General features: G+C 46.0%; 1 long non-coding RNA gene across 2 annotated transcripts in view; it reads right to left on the reverse strand.

The window, feature by feature from the left end:
• Positions 1 to 284: 284 nt before the first annotated feature.
• The window catches only part of LOC121159592, a 32,747-nt gene continuing 16,541 nt past the window's right edge, over positions 285 to 16,490 (reverse strand). Inside the window, exons 1-3 of one of the 2 annotated variants that reach the window (XR_005884396.1) lie at positions 15,943 to 15,992; positions 8,887 to 9,060; positions 285 to 332 (exon numbers count right to left, since the gene is read on the reverse strand). This is a non-coding gene — a long non-coding RNA (uncharacterized LOC121159592). Of the gene's footprint in view, positions 333 to 8,886; positions 9,061 to 15,942; positions 15,993 to 16,490 lie in introns of those variants that run through there. The other variant, XR_005884395.1, reaches the window with a different exon arrangement.

The following is a 16,490-nucleotide window of genomic DNA, read 5'->3' on the forward strand; positions in this document are numbered from 1 at the left end:
TTAGAGAAACATCTGAGCATATCATTCCAACAATGCCGTGAGAGAAAAAGCAACTTAGGGCTGCGTTTTATTTTAACCATAGAGGACATCGTGCCTATGTTATAGAAATAGTAAGGGCAGGAAAAAAATCATTTCCATATATTACAGATTTTGTTCAACAAATTACTTAGCATCTGTTACAAATTTATCATTACCTTCCCATCCAGGACAGCTACTCTCAATCTCATTCAACCACTTGTGAAGTTGCCAAAATACAATGAGACACAAATGCCCCCTCGGTGCCAGGGCTTCTTGCTCTGTAGACACATTAAGCAGATGCTCGCAATGTTGAGCTGAAAGGGGGAGAAAATTCATGTGAAGGATGATCGACCAAACTTTCAAAAACTTTGAGTAATAACCATTTTATGGGCTTCCAGGAGCTGTCCTTGACTCACTGAAAGCAACAGAAAAGAAATGCCAAGGAATGGTGTAAGGGCTAAGGTTTTCTGAATGTTTACATCTTCAAACATTCTTGTTAGGTGAATGATGTAACTAGTATCACAGCTTTGCTACATTAACTTACTGATTATTTAGCAGGGGAAAACACTGTGTTTTTGTTCAGGCCCCAATCCAGCTAAAACCCTTGGGAACTGTCTTTCAACTCGCTTTATAATTCTAGTGACATTGATATGATATTTGAGGAGTAATTGAGACACTACTTGAAATAGCCACCTCCCATGTCAGTGTGCTGGGTTTGAGTCTGGACTCTGTTTCTCAGCCCATCTTCCTGCTAGTGATGCCGTGGGAGGCAGCAGGTGGTGTGTCAGGAACTTCTCCAGAGAGCCTGAGCCGAGTCCTGGCTTCAGCCTGATCCAGCCCTGGCTGTTGCCGGCACTGGGGACAACTCTCTCTCCCTCCCTATCTCTCTTTCGAATGAAATGAAGTTTCCAAAGATTCCAATTAAAAGTCAAGCAAGAAATAAATTTCTGAAAATAAAGCCAAAAGTGCGCTTTTAACAACCAGATATTTCTAAAACTCAAGTCTAGCAGGGTTTGTCTTAGGAAAGCAAAGGACTGGGAAGAAGTGCGGAGAAAAAACAATAGAAACAGAAAAGCAACTAATTCAACTTTCAATAACGCTTTTGGTAAGCCACAAATAAAAAGGGACATTCTTGTCTTCAAGCAGAAAACAAAGAAGAACTGTCATGCAACAAGCAGCATGGCTAATCCAGGAATGTTGGGTATTCTCATTTGTAGTCTAGAAAGCAAGCATGAGCACTGGCATCCGATCCATTCACAAGACAAAGAGTCACCCCAAGCACGAAGCAAACACCCAGTGGAGTGCACTCAGTCCTCACCTACAGAGCACACTCAGTCCTCACCTATGGAGTACACTCAGTCCACACCTACAGAGTACACTCAGTCCTCACCTACAGAGTACACTCAGTCCACACCTACGGAGTACACTCAGTCCACACCTACAGAGCACACTCAGTCCACACCTACAGAGCACACTCAGTCCTCACCTACAGAGTACACTCAGTCCACACCTACAGAGCACACTCAGTCCTCACCTACAGAGTACACTCAGTCCTCACCTACAGAGTACACTCAGTCCACACCTACAGTGCACACTCAGTCCTCACCTACGGGGTACACTCAGTCCTCACCTACAGAGTACACTCAGTCCACACCTACAGGGTACACTCAGTCCTCACCTACAGAGTACACTCAGTCCACACCTACAGAGTACACTCAGTCCACACCTACAGTGCACACTCAGTCCACACCTACAGTGCACACTCAGTCCATACCTACAGTGCACACTCAGTCCTCACCTACAGAGTACACTCAGTCCACACCTACAGTGCACACTCAGTCCATACCTACAGAGTACACTCAGTCCTCACCTACGGAGTACACTCAGTCCACACCTACAGAGTACACTCAGTCCTCACCTACAGAGTACACTCAGTCCACACCTACGGGGTACACTCAGTCCTCACCTACAGAGTACACTCAGTCCTCACCTACAGAGTACACTCAGTCCTCACCTACGGGGTACACTCAGTCCTCACCTACAGAGTACACTCAGTCCACACCTACGGAGTACACTCAGTCCACATCTACAGAGTACACTCAGTCCACACCTACAGAGTACACTCAGTCCACACCTACAGGGTACACTCAGTCCACACCTACAGAGTACACTCAGTCCACACCTACAGAGCACACTCAGTCCTCACCTACGGAGTACACTCAGTCCACACCTACAGAGGAGTGCACTCAGTCCTCACCTACAGAGTACACTCAGTCCTCACCTACTGAGTACACTCAGTCCACACCTACAGAGTACACTCAGTCCTCACCTACAGAGTACACTCAGTTCCCAGATCTCTTAGAAGTTAAGGACTGTTAAGCGAAGCACAGGGCTTGGGTTATTCTATGATGCAGCCATCAGCAGTCAGAACAAAAACACTCAGTCACAATACTGCAAACCATTGACCAAAGGATCCACCATCACAGACTGTTTAGTAAATCATGACATATTCCTAAAATGAAGAACCATCCTGCAAAAGAAGCATGAGGGTTACAAGTGGCAGCATGGGTGAACCTCACACATGCAAGGGACGGTACTGAAGAATGCTCACGCCAAAGAAAAGATACTCCACAACTGTGAACAGCTGTCAAGTCCCAATCAGGCATAGCTACTGCGAGACTCCAGCAGTCTAAAGAGAGAGTGGGACATTGAGCGACACATGTAGGAGTGTCCCCTCTCCTAGACTTTCTGTCTGCTTCATCCGAGTGCTAAACATGTACAGATTGTGTGTCCATTATGCACAAAATGTCAGCTAAACACAGAGCTTACATTTATGTCCACAGTTCTAGTTACAACTCAGTGTAACAGAAAAACATGAAAACAATGGAATGAAAATGTTTTTAAAAATACTCAATATCATTTTCACTTGTCAAAAATTTACGAGTTCAACACCTGCTATTGACAAGCCAATGAGGAAAGAGAAGCTCTCCTGCAGCCCTGACATAAGTGTGGAATAATTCAACAGCTGTGGATGCTAATTGGCAGTATCTATCATAATTTCAAATGCATATGCATAAACCCTTTAACCCGAACATTTCACTTGTGGGAATTTATCACATATGAAACGATGTGTGTCTAAGGTCATTTATTGCAACGTTGTTAGTGATAGCTAAAAAAGTCCTTGGAGACAGCCAAAATGTCCATCTTTGGGAAATTGCTTAGACACACTCTGACCTCCACACAATAGAAGACTGCTCAACTGCAGAAGAAAATGTGGTGCTCTGTAAGCGCTTGTGTGGAGAGAGCTCCAGGACAAACAAAAGGAAAGTCAGACTCTATCCTCCCGATTGCCTTAATTGCCCAGAGAAACACATCACATTCGCAAGAACTGACTGTGAGAGCAGAGCAGATGGGCCTGGGTAGGAACAAAACCACTCAGAGTCCATTCTGTGACATTATTCTCATCTTCACACCATACCAATATGTTACCTCGCCATACTAAACCACACAGGCTTAGGTAGATTTCCAAATTAAATAAAATCTTTACAAACAAAAGTAAGACTTTAAAAGGAAACATGGGGCATAGTTTTACAACTTCAGGGGAAGGATGGATTGTTTCAAATATACAGGAGCAAATCAAATATGAAAGAAATTACCGCATTAAGGGAGTGAGTGTATAAACTGTGATTTGTGCACTCAGCAAAATATGCACAACCATTAATCGAATGTATCATAATGATTAAATTTTAAAATGGGATCAGAAAGGAGGAGAGAAATAATAACAGAAAGTTATTGTGACATGGTGTTGCTAAACAGAAATTCCAAAAAATGAAAGTTTTCATGGAACCCACCCAGTCACCTAAATATGTGATGAAGATCGTACATTAGAAGTATACTTAGTTCCAATTATTTCAATGCAGCAGATGATCTCTGAGGAAAGCACTCTGCTGATCCATTTGCCCATTCAATGAATAGAAAGTGTCTGCTTTATATGCAAGATGGCAGCTTGTGGGAATGCTGTTTGCAGCTTGTACCCAAAGGCAGAGGTGAGGAAGAGGTGTTCAAGAGGCCTGCAGGCCAGCAAGCTCTGCAGGTCCTTTAGTTATGTGGGGCTGCTGGGAGGAGGTGGCTCTGAGCGAGCATTCAAGTGAAGAGGGGAGAGGTACAGGGAATTCAGGTGGTTGAGTCCAGCCTGATGGGCCGTGGGAAGAGGTGGACTACAGGAAAGTGATCTGCTCTGATGCCTTCTGAAAATAGCACTCAGATTGTTGACTAAAGGACTGGCTGCAGAAGATGAGGGTGGAAAAAGCTCCATGGAGGACTCACCCCAGGACTCTGGGAGGTGGGGCCACCAGATACCAGAGAAGGGCAAGGCGGTCCAAGGACCATGGGGATGGCTGTGTCTTTTACTGAAATGAGGGCGTGTAGAGTTGAACAGAATTGGCTGGGAGGAAACCTGACTTCTGCTTTATAGATTGAACCACCTGGGGTCAATAGCAGAGTCTTGACCTAATCTGAAAGAGTTAATCTCTTCAACTAAAAGCTGCAAGGCAAATGGGGGGAAATACTAAAATGTGTATATATTAGAAAGTCTTGGTGGAACATTTGGTACTATCTCAGTTTGTCAGAAATGAGTCATTTTTAATAGACAGAATGGCTGGGTCATGATTTCCTTTCTATGGCCAGTGAATTTTGGCTTCTAATTCCACACCGCTGTGGGTGCTTTTCGGGGAGAGTGAGGCGGTCAGGATAGATAACCTAACGTGACTATCCCATCTGGTGTCCTTGAATTGGCTGTTGGAGGCCATGGGAAAGTCGGTTAGAGCTGACTGGCTGAGCTCCAAACGTGCTCTTCGCCGCCGATGAGCAAGCTTCCTACTCAGCCTTCTCTCATTCAAACGCCAGAAATCACAACACCTGCCAAGCATGAGCCCACAACCCCTGTAGGTTCCTCACTGAAGAGCTCCAAGTCGCTTTCTATAAAACCATTCAATCTGGGTTTTCTTTTGCATTCACAACAGGCCTACTGGTTAACGGGCTCTAGCACATCGTGCATGTTGAGGTTCCAGCTTTGTGTCCCACCTTGGTGTCTTTCCTTCCGTGGCAGTGCCTACTGGTACACAGCTTTCAGCCTATTGCCAGTCACATTGTAATCACCCAGTAAAAGGTGGCTACCAATACTTTCAGTAATAAAAGTGCACCTTTTTCTTCTGGCAGGTAACTCCACATTCAACAACACAGATTTAGGAGAACTCGGAGATGTTACTGACTGTAACACATGTGAGCATATTACAGTATCTCTGTCAATGGAAATGCCTCAGAACTTGGATTCTTGTCTGGCTCTGGCCACTCAGTGATCCTAAACAAGTCACTACAGCATTCCTCCATACAGCTCTTTAATCCGGAAACGAAGGCAGTATCTGTCCTGCCTCTTCACCAAATAGTGCAGGCCAAGAGGTTATGGATATTACAGCACAACAAGAGCAAGTGAGGCCAAGGTTGCCTATCCCCCCCATGAAGTGCTTTGCAGCGCGATGTGGATGATTCTATCAGAAGTGCCCGATAGTTCTCTGGGGCCAAAGGAACTCAGTGCTAATTTAGGGTTCAGCATCCCAGGTTCAATTAATCTCTATCCTACAGAAATATCATAGTACACTTAGAAATTCCGTTAATTGTTGCCTCTTTTCTCTCCTCTCCAAAGGAATACAATCCTTAATCCCAGTGCCAATACCATAAGAAATCTGTAGCCATCCATGTGTCATGATTTAGTCTTCATAAATGAGACTGGAGGTAAATCTTTGAATGTTTCTAGTGTAAGATGGGAAACGTGGGACTGTATGGGATGGTTGAAAGCATTACATGCAGTCATCCTGGCAGAGCGTCTAGGGCGTCACTCGGCATGCATTGCGTACTGAATGACTGTGCTCTCTCCCTCTGAAGGACCAGAATCCTCCTCAAAAATCTGTCACCATGCTCCCAAAGAGGAATGAGAACATCTCCTTAGGTTAGGGAACATACCTCTAAGATAACCTCATTGAAATCAAATGAGATACCAATAGGCAACATTGGCATAGCTAAAATTAAAGAGAACCAAGTGTTGGCCTTGATGTGAAGACACTGGCACACTGGTGAGTGTAAATTGCTGGAAGTGTGAAGAGACAATTCTCAAGAAAAGTACAAGCTGATATCAGTTTCTGCCATCTTAGCCTTCAACCTGCTCAGCAAAATTACTTTTTTAGCCTTTGAAAATGACTAGGAGCAAAAGATGAAGGAAATGAAGGTTTGGTGTTTGTATATTGGGAGAAATAGGTGTCCTGACATCAAGCAAAATTATTCCCATCCCAGAGGCATAGAAACTGCAAATGGGGGGCCCAGTGCGGTGGACTAAGGGCTAAAGTCCTCACCTTTTACACACCAGGATTGTAAAAGATGTTGGTTTGTGTTCTGGCAGTTCCACTTCCCTTCCAGCTCCCTGCTTGAGGCCTGGAAAAGCAGTCGAGAACGGCCGAAAGCCTTGGGACCCTTCATTCATACGAGAAACCCAGAAGAGGCTACAGGCTCCTAGCTTTGGATCAGCTCAGCTCTGGCTGTTGTTGCCACTTGAGGAGTAAATCAGTGGATGAAAGAGCTTCCTCTCCGTCTCTCCTTCTCTCCTTCTCTCTGTATATCTGACTTTCCAATAAAAATAAATAAATCTTTTAAAAAAGAAGAAGCTGCAAATGGCTCAAAGCCTGGATTCAAAGTCCTAATACTTCTGGCCATGTAAGGTGAGACTGGAGTGGGAGAAATATGCAGAACGGGCACAGGTACACATGTTGGTGTCAAGAGGAAGAAAGTGTAAACTGAAGAACCAGGTGCCCAGTGCAAATCCGACAGCGCCGGCAATGTGTGGCGAAGTAACAGCAGCCTTGACGAGGAGTCTCGGTTGATGGAGGTGATCTGAGTCCTCTCTCTCAGGTTACGACGGGATAAGAAAATCAACAACTATCTATCCTCCCCTGCTGAAATATTCTCCTTGCAGAATCTAGAAAATGGTCATTTGAAGAACTCAACTCAGAGGTACACAACGCTGTGCAGCTTATAAAGTGCTATGTACATTAGTTCATGAGCATTCAGAATCGCCGCTGTTATTTCATGTTTGTGCTAGAGAAAGTCAGAGTGTGCACAGTTGTGGCTATTCACAAACAGCAAGCTAGGGGACAGTGGGAATCAACTTTTAACGGACGTCCTCAGTGGCAGCTTCTATGCCTCTGTGCTCTGAACATCTTTGTTCTGTCCCAACACTTTATTCTGAGCCTGTGCTTCTCAGCAGGAGAAGGATATCTGAAGACATTTCTGATGGTCATAAGTCTAGGGGGTGGAGTCTGGGTTATGCTGCTAACCTCCAGTGTATAGAGGTCAGGACTCAACCAAACATCCCATCATGCACAGCACTACTGCAAAAAAAAAAAAAGGAATTATTGAGTCCTGTCACGGGAGACAGACTGAAAAACCTTCCTCTGTACCATGGTCGGATTCCCAACTATATTCTGTAAAATATATTTCAGAAAGCTTTTTCTTGAACTTGAATGCAAAATATATAGTCAGTCCAAAATATAGCATTTTCACTGTCTTCCCCTGCTTTTTCTTGAGCTTAGCACTACAAATCCTGATCTATATTTTACTAACCCCTAAGTCTTAGCCCATAGCTGTCCCATTTGCTGAATTTACCATGTCCAAATGAAGCTGAACCTGTTGACCAGTGGTAACAAAGCAAACAAAAACTGAAATCTCAAAAAAACAAAACACATACTTGACCGTCTGTGCTAGCCCAGCCCCTGAACGGCTGGGATGTGTTTACTGCACATAACTACTCAGGGACATGGGCCAGCCAAGGCTTCCCAGCCTGCCCTCACACCATCTGTAGCACAAGGATCCTTAGTCAGATGAAAGGACAGAGCTGGAGGCTGCGCACTGCTAGTTAAAGACTTCACAGCCCATTAGCCACAACCAAGTATATGGCCCAAATCTAACTGCCAAAGCAGCTGAGAAGTAAACACAGGGGCACTTGGCATCAAGGCTGCAGTTTCTGCCACAGAGCATACCATGAGTCCTTCATTCTTTCTTTTAGAAATGGATGGGATGAAGTGAGAGCCAAGAGCCATGCAGGGAAAACATGTTGGCAAGAGACAAGGTAACTCTATGCTCAAGGGCATTTGACAAACTGCTGTCCTGGATGTTCATGGCTTGGCTGGGTACCAGGCAACAACTGTGCACTGTGCAGAAGTTGAATCAATAGCTGTTGCACTCAATTCGACCTCACTGCGTACCCCAACCTACAGGGCAGAGCATGCTTTATAAGAATACACAGGGTGTTTGTAAAGGTCACAAAGGAGTTGTCAACTTACACAACCAGATGGGTGGTGTGGTCTTAGGGTATGTGAATGATTGCAACACAGATGCAGAGGCAGGGGCTGTTTTCAGCCAGATTTTGAGCATGGAGACTGCAGTTCTGACAGATGCGGTGCCTGTGGAGTGCTTCATTGAGCAGGGCTCCAAAGCTGTACCTCAGGTCATCTGGTACACAGAGTCAGTCATACTCAAGGTTAAGGGCACGAGTCTGCCCAAGACATCTAACACCAATCACAAGTTCACATGCCAACAGGAACCTACTCAGATCTGAATGACAAACAGAATTCAGAAAAATACTCTGCTTAGTATTACAGCTTTACCATAGACTAAACTAACCAAACGAACAGGCATTAGGTGCAGAATCAGGGACCATAAGGTTCCAAAACATGAAGCTTCAGTGTCTGTGGGTTCTCTTTATCCTCCTGGTGCCCGTGACTAGCAGTCCCCACACTGAGCACGCCCAGTACCCACACTCACCAGAGCCTTGGGGTCCACAGTCCTGGCAGCAACACCATTACACTGCATGGATTCAGTCTTGTTGTTTCTGATGTGGCCAGCCATGCTTGTGTCATCTGCTTAACACAACATAGCAGGTTCCATGATGAACAATGAACACTCTCCAAGGAAACTCCAAGAGTTTGGTGGTTAGCCCTAGAAAGAGAGACAAAGCCTAGCTCACTACACTGAACTGTCATTTCCTCAGCATGCGACACTATTTTACCTCTATAGAATTTACATATAGAGATGCCATGGTTGTGCTATTATTAGTGATGCTATTTAATGAGAGCAGATTGTGTTCCAGGGCCAAGGCCAACTCTTTTCTACCTGCCCTTCCCAAGAGCCTCTGAGCCCCACATTACTTACATCAGATGAGTGACCTGAAACACTGCAAGTCATCTGTCCATTTGCTGCTGGAGGCAAAACCAGGACTCCAGGGCACATAACTGACTCCAGAAGTTGTGATCTTAACTACTGTGGGGAGGTGAATACGGCCCATGACTGCTGCCCGTTTGGACATAGGAATCTCATCTGGGACACATACTTTCCTCCAGCAGGTGAATGGCAGAGTGTTCGCTAACTCAGCAGTACATGTAACCCTGCCCTGCAGTCTCGTAAGTCAGCATGCCCACACTCCCACCAGCCAGCGGAGCAGGGATTACCGAGTGGAGAGGGGCTCGGCATCTCTGAACTACTGTGGATGGCAGCCAGTGGGAGTCTTCCTTTCTCCACCCATGTGATCTATAGCCTTGCATCTTCTTCCTCTTCTTTGTAGGTGCCTGGCACCCCACCTCAAGCATTGGCCTGACTCATACTCACTTTTATCCTCCTTTGAGTTTCATTTTTTTAAGTGCCTTGTTCATAAAGATTTATTTATTTCCATTAGAAAGTCAGATTTACAAAGAGAAGGAGAGACAGAGAAAGATCTTTCATCCACTGCTTCACTCCCCAAATGGCGCAACAGCTAGAGCTGAACCAAACCAGAGCCACGATACAGGAGCTTCTTCCTGGTCTTCCACATGCATACAGGGGCCCAAGGCTTTGGATCATTCTTAACTGCTTTCCCAGGCCACAATCAGGGAGCTGGATGGGAATGGAGCAGGCAGGACACTAACCAGTGCCACTAAGCTATCAAGCTAGGTTCTTTCTGCCTTATTTCTAAAGGGCAATCGGATGACCATCATAACCCGGGAACTTTTCCCACTCGCCCTTCCCTGGAAACAAAGCTCTGACTCCCTAGCTGGGTCAGCCCCAAAGCTGCTCCTTGACCTCACTCATGCTGAGTCATCACAACCACTTCCCTTGAGCTCCCTTTGCTGCCGTCTGATCCCTGTTGCCCATGACCTCTTGCCCTGCCTTTGACCATTGTGGGTTGCCTTCTGCCTTTCCTATGGACAATGATGCTGGTATTTTTATCCTGGGATGGAAGATGGGAGGAGGGGAAAGAAGCTAAAAGATTCTTTAAAATTAGTTACCAGCTTAGAAGAGATGTGGCAAATTTGTCCCAACTGTAATTTTACTGATGCCCTCCAAATGCAACGCACCTGTCTGTACCCCTGACTTGGATGTCTGCTCCTATTCTGCCTTGCTTGCCCGACCTTCAGGCATGCAAATGCAGCTTCCAAGAGGACATTTTCCTGATACACTGTCAGACTGAAGAATTTCATTCACCAGAGAGGCAGCAGAGTAAATGGATACTCACACCTAGGGCTTTACACTAATAAAATAACCCCCTATGCTGAGGGAGAAGAGCCAGGAGAGGATTCTGGAAAGCTGAGACCATCCCTTCACTCCCCCAGCTGCCCCCAAAAGCTGTCACCATGGCAAGAAAGAGAAGCAACTCAAGACATTTTTCCACGACCCATGGTCTTCGGAGTTTCCTACAGGTTGGCTCCAAAGCCCTTAAGTGTGGCTGGTTAAAAAGAATTTCTGCAGGCTCACACAGCCATTTCAGAGCTTTTAGAACCAGCACACACAGCAGCATAGAGAAGCAGCCCACGGTTGACTATTGCTTTGAGAAGATGCATCCAAGACTAATTCATAGAAGCATTTCCTTATTCTTTATTGGACAGTGGTGGTTAATGTGACCAAGCGTGGACCACTGTCCAACAAAGGAAAACAATTCCTGGGATTGTCTGGCCACGGTGTCCCCAAAGGGATACTGTGTATTCAAGAAATGGAATGGTAACTATCCTCTCTTTCTCTCTTTTAAAAGATAGTCTTTTCTCGGGAAGGGCCACAGTGGGCTGACTGTCACGACTGGCACAAGCAAAAATTAGAGTGGGTGATGGTTGGTTAGGCTTAGCCGCAGCATCAGCTGGCAGAGGCTGGCACTGGGAGCTAATTCTGACAAGTCAAATGCCAGAGCCACCTGGAGAGTACATAATCTGGGAGTGGGAGTGGGTCTTTTATGAGTTGGTAATAGAGATAAGATAGTTCGCTTTCCAGCATCCCCTCAGCCATCCTTACCAGGGTGATTCCTGTTTCCCTAAGCAGTGTCAGTAGTGAGGAGGTAAAGAGCTTCCTGGGGACAGTGATGGTGCTTCAGTGTCATCCCTGTGGCCAGACCGTCCCACTCTCCACATGAGTCCTGGGTGGAGCAGGCTTGGTCTTGGTGTCTGTGTGGCTGCTCTGCTGCCAGGGCCTTTGCTGTCAACATGTGCCTCTCCTCTGTCCACCTGTTAGCATGCTGCAGCTTCTGTTACTCTGGAGAAATCTTTTAAGTAGGAGACTCCCTTGAAAGTCTTAAGTTTGCTTTCATGACTTTCAAAGGACCTGCTTCTTTGTTCTTATGGTAGCCATTCTGGCTCCAACTCCAAGTCCCAGGAAGGTCCAAAATCAAGGTGCAGTGCATCAGCTTCCAACGAGGATTCTCTTGCTGCCTTGCAGACAGCACCTTCGAATGCTGATCACATGGCCTTTCCTTAGTGTATCCAGGGAGATACGAGAACGATGCTAGCTCTTCCTCTTCCGGTAGTGACAGCAATCCAATGGGATTAGGCCTCCACCCTCAGGAACTTACTGAAACCTAATTACCTTCTTACTGGCCGTGTCTCCACATACAGCCACCCTGGGTTTGGAGACTTCAGTGTGTGATGTGGGGGAATGAGACGGACACGATGTACTCAACAACTGAAGGATTCATCAAAAATCACCAAGAGACGGCACAGAAGCAATCCCAGCCCCTTCAACTAACTATAGTTCACTGGAGACTGAAAACCCGGGGGGAAAATGGCTAGTGTCTGCCTGGGTTCTCCAGCTGACCCCACAAGAGCGGACATGCACGTACAAAGTGTGCTTAATGTGGACTCAGGGAGGCAGAAATAGAGGAATTTACTGTACTTCTTGGAGCTGTTCATGGTTCTGGACATCTGTTCAAACCATGCATCCCTCTAAAGAATGTGTCTTGTTTCTAAAATAAGGGCTCATTTCCCCATTGGCTTTAAGTCCTTGCTGGTAAAGAGGTAAACAATTGTGTTAGTTCACCCACAATTTCAAGTTTGCTCGAACGTTCTCTGAAGCAGGGAGGGAGAAACATACACAGCACGGCTGAATCAACGTACCCTCTGCTTGTATCTAAGGAGGCTGGTTACCATGACCAGGACTGGCAAATGCATGGACACGGGTATCTGAGTCCCAGGCACAAGTGTTGTCTGGTATGCACAGTGTATGGCATGCACCACTCAGGTCACACGTCCTTTAAGTCCAGTGGGGAAAAAAGGCCTTCAAGCTGGTGGCTGGTCATGTCTTCTGAGAAGACCTCGCATGGGAGGGTTTGCTAGACAAGCAGAAGTTCCCATTGCTGTCCTAAAACTAAAGCCATTATGAATATCTGGTGTCTTCCTCCAGTACTTGGGCCCTGTGGGTAGTTTGCTTAGCAGTGTAACCCAGACATTCATCCACAAGGATTTAGTCACTAAGCCTTTAACAGGCCATGGTTGCTGCATTTTTCCATTTATAATTATAATCAAACTGGAAGCATCAAGAATTAGGCTCCAGCCTGGCCCTCTCTCCCTGCATCAAGCAATCCAGCTCCCTCTGACTGTGCCCAACTCCAGGACTCCAACACGAGAATCGAACATACCTAGTGGCACTGCTACCTTTGGAGCCAGTGGAGAACTCAGAGCATCCTGGCCAGAAGCATTTATTTGCTTCCCAGACTTTTTCCAAAACTAGAATTTTTTTCCAAAAGAGCATATCCATTCTTCATAAATCCCACCAGTGCACCTCAGGTTAAGTGTCTTTGGGCTTCTGCATTCACATGGGAGACCCAAATTCAGCCCCTGGCTTCTGACTTCAGCCTGGCACAACCACAGCCATGTAGCCATTTGGGGAATGCACTAGAAGACAAAAAGTCTCTCTCCCTCACATTCTGCGACTCTGCCTTTCAACAAGTAACATAACTTAAAAAAAAAAAAAACACTCAAGAGCAGAGAGGGAGGAAGGAAAACAGTCTGGTTAGGTGAAGTTACTACAAGCTGTATTAATGGGGCATCCACTACAACGGAGTCTCACACACTGCCTTCAGCGAACAATAACCATGAGCTTCACACCCACCTCCCTGCACTTCCATGTTTCCTCCCGTGTCCTCTACAAAAAAGTGGCCAGGGCCCGGCGCGGTGGCGCAAGTGGTTAAAGGTCCTCACCTTGCACGCCCGGGATCCCATATGGGCGCCGGTTCTAATCCCGGCAGCCCCGCTTCCCTTCCAGCTCCCTGCCTGTGGCCTGGGAAAGCAGCAGAGGACAGCCCAAAGCTTAGGGAACCTGCACCCGCGTGGGAGACCCGGAAGAGGCTCCTGGCTTCGGACCGGCATAGTATCGGCCCGTTGCGCTCACTTGGGGAGTGAATCATCGGACGGAAGATCTTCCTCTCTGTCTCTCCTCTCTGTATATCCGCCTTTCCAATGAAAAAATAATAAAAATAAATCTTTAAAAAAAAAAAAAAAGTGGCCAGCTTGGGAGGGACCAAGCTGACCAACCTCTTATAGGTAAATTGAGGCCCTGTCACTGGCACAGAAAACGTTTATTTGTCAGGAGAATGACCATGATAGCCAGGCTCTCTTGCAAGCAGTCTACACTTTGTTCTGGCACAGAAGTAACTACTTGCATTGTTTTTAGGATGTGAAGCAATAAGCAGAAGTCATGATTACTTAAATGCTGAAGTGGAACTGAATCAATATAGTTACACACACACACTTTAGTGCAATAATCTACAAAGCATGGACATTCCTATGATCATGGGAAACCAGAGAATGCTGCTCTTAATTTCTTAGGTAGCAGTTTGATCTGGGTAGTAGTTTGAAAATTCAGATACGCCTGAACTTCTCATTTTCCCTAGTAACTTATTGTGCATAAGTCACATTTCAGCAATATTCTTAATGCAATCAGCAATGAGGCAAGGTGGCAGAGCACTCTAACTCTCAAGTGATGATGTCAGCCCCCAGAAAACACCACAGCTATTTACACACCAAGTTGCTTTCCCAGAAGAAGCCAGGTGATAGATCAAAGGGCCCTTTTTTAGCATAACCATAATAAAAATATGCATTGCAGTTGACAATGAGAAGAGTTGCCTGCCTCCACCTCCCATAGATCCCACTGCTCTAAGTAGCATCATGTGGATTCCTTCTATTTGGGGCACAGAACGATATCAAGTCCAGCCCTTACACTTCATAAAACTCAAACTAATACGACCCCATGGGCCCAGCCCACACCTGGGTTCTTAGACTCTCCTCAGCCAGCATCATGAAGGACTGCCTTCAGCACACTTGAACTAACCCCCAGCAGAAAGAGGTCCAGAACTCTAGCAGCTGGGGAGAAGGTCAGGAAAGAGAATCTGGGACCTTGCTTGGACCTCAGAGATTGACCCAAAGACCTCTACCGTCAAGTCAGTGGCTCTCAGCCAGAGCCCCCAGACTTGCCCCAGCAGCAGGCTGACACCTGCCCCCTGGAGGACTGATTTGTCTTTGTGTGTAGTGCTACCAGCTTCATGTGGGCCTGATGTCCTCCCTGAGATGGCACAGAATCTACTGACCATGAGATCTCCATGTGACTCAGGTGAGCGTCAGTCTGGATGGTCAAAGGTTTACTGTTATCACTTTCCCTGTCTTTTTGAGGAAGCTGTTGAGGGTATTTGTTGATGTGAAAGGCATAACAAGAGACAGACAGAGAAATCCTGTTTGGTGGTTCATTCTCCAAAAACCTATGACATCTGGGTCTAAGCCAGGTCAAAGGCAGGAATCAGGATGGGTCTCCCACATGTGTGGCAGTGACATTTGCTGCCTCCCAGTCTGCACAACAGCAGGAAGCTGGACTGGAAGTGGGGGCAAACTTTGATCCTAGACACTCTGGAATGCAGACGTCCCAAGTGGGAGGCTTCACCCACTGCACATCCTGTTCCCACGTCCTTAAGCAGGTTTCAAGGAACAACAAGGTAATGTTTTGGGACTCGATGCCATGCTGGGCTGGAAAATCTCAACGTTGGAGAGATCCTAAGGGGACTCATCCTTGAGCCAACACCCATAAGTGCAACCTCTAGGCCCGTTCCAGCTCTAGATGGAGTTCCATGGTGCCAGGTAATTGGACTTACATTTCAGCCAGCATCACTTAGATTGCAGTAACCATGGGCTGCCCCTATGGGCAGAACACAGTGTAGGCTTGGTCCTACCTCTATGCTTTGTTGGTTTGGGCAGGATGTGAACTCTGAGTTGATAAAATATTGTAACATTGACAATTACAGGATTGAGTGTTTGTGCCTTCCCTGGTCCTGGGAAGACTTACGCAGGCAAAGTTCAACCGATGCCTCCATGACTCATTGTGTGCAGCACACTCATGCAGACTAGGGACAAGCTTGAGGTCAAGAAATGACTCAGCTAGCAGCAGCACATAGGCAGTGAATCTGCGGCAATCCTCAGCTTAATGAAACAACTGGTACAGAAGTGTTGAAAGAGAAAACAGGACAGTCAGATTGCTTAGGAGTTCTGGAAGGAAAGATGCAAACTAACCCAGATCACAAGCAGCAAGGACACCTGACCTTACCTGACAAAAGCAGCGAAGTTCCTGAAGCCAACCGTCTCAGAGCTGACACTCCTCAATACTCCGACGAGGAGTTTAACACAGATGCTTCGTGAAAGCTCAAACAACCTCAACAGAACTCCAGGAAATGACTTAACAATCAAGAGACTTGACACAGAGTTGGAAATACTTTTTTAAAACGAGCAGAAATACTTCAACCAAAACGTGTACCAAGTAAAATTGAAAATGTGATGGAAAGTATCAGAAACAGAGTAAATCAAATAGAAGAATCAATCAGTGTGGTTGAAGGCAGATAATCTGAAATTACACAGGTGAAGAAGAACAATGAAGCAAGGGGAATGAAGAAATCTTACAGGAAAGGTGGCTCAGCATGATAACAGCTAATATCTAAGCAGTTGGGATTAAAGAGAGACTTGAGGATGCCAATATAGTGGAACGTGTAATAAAAGATGGAAAGATTTTCCAGCCAATGATACTTTACCCAGAAATTCTATCCTTTAGATATAAAGGTTTGCCAAGAATTCTGGGCAATTAAAGCCAAGCTAATTTAT

Source organism: Ochotona curzoniae, unplaced genomic scaffold (genome assembly GCF_017591425.1).
Source record: "Ochotona curzoniae isolate NIBS_2020 unplaced genomic scaffold, NIBS_Ocur_1.0 contig_43, whole genome shotgun sequence".
NCBI lineage: Eukaryota > Metazoa > Chordata > Mammalia > Lagomorpha > Ochotonidae > Ochotona > Ochotona curzoniae.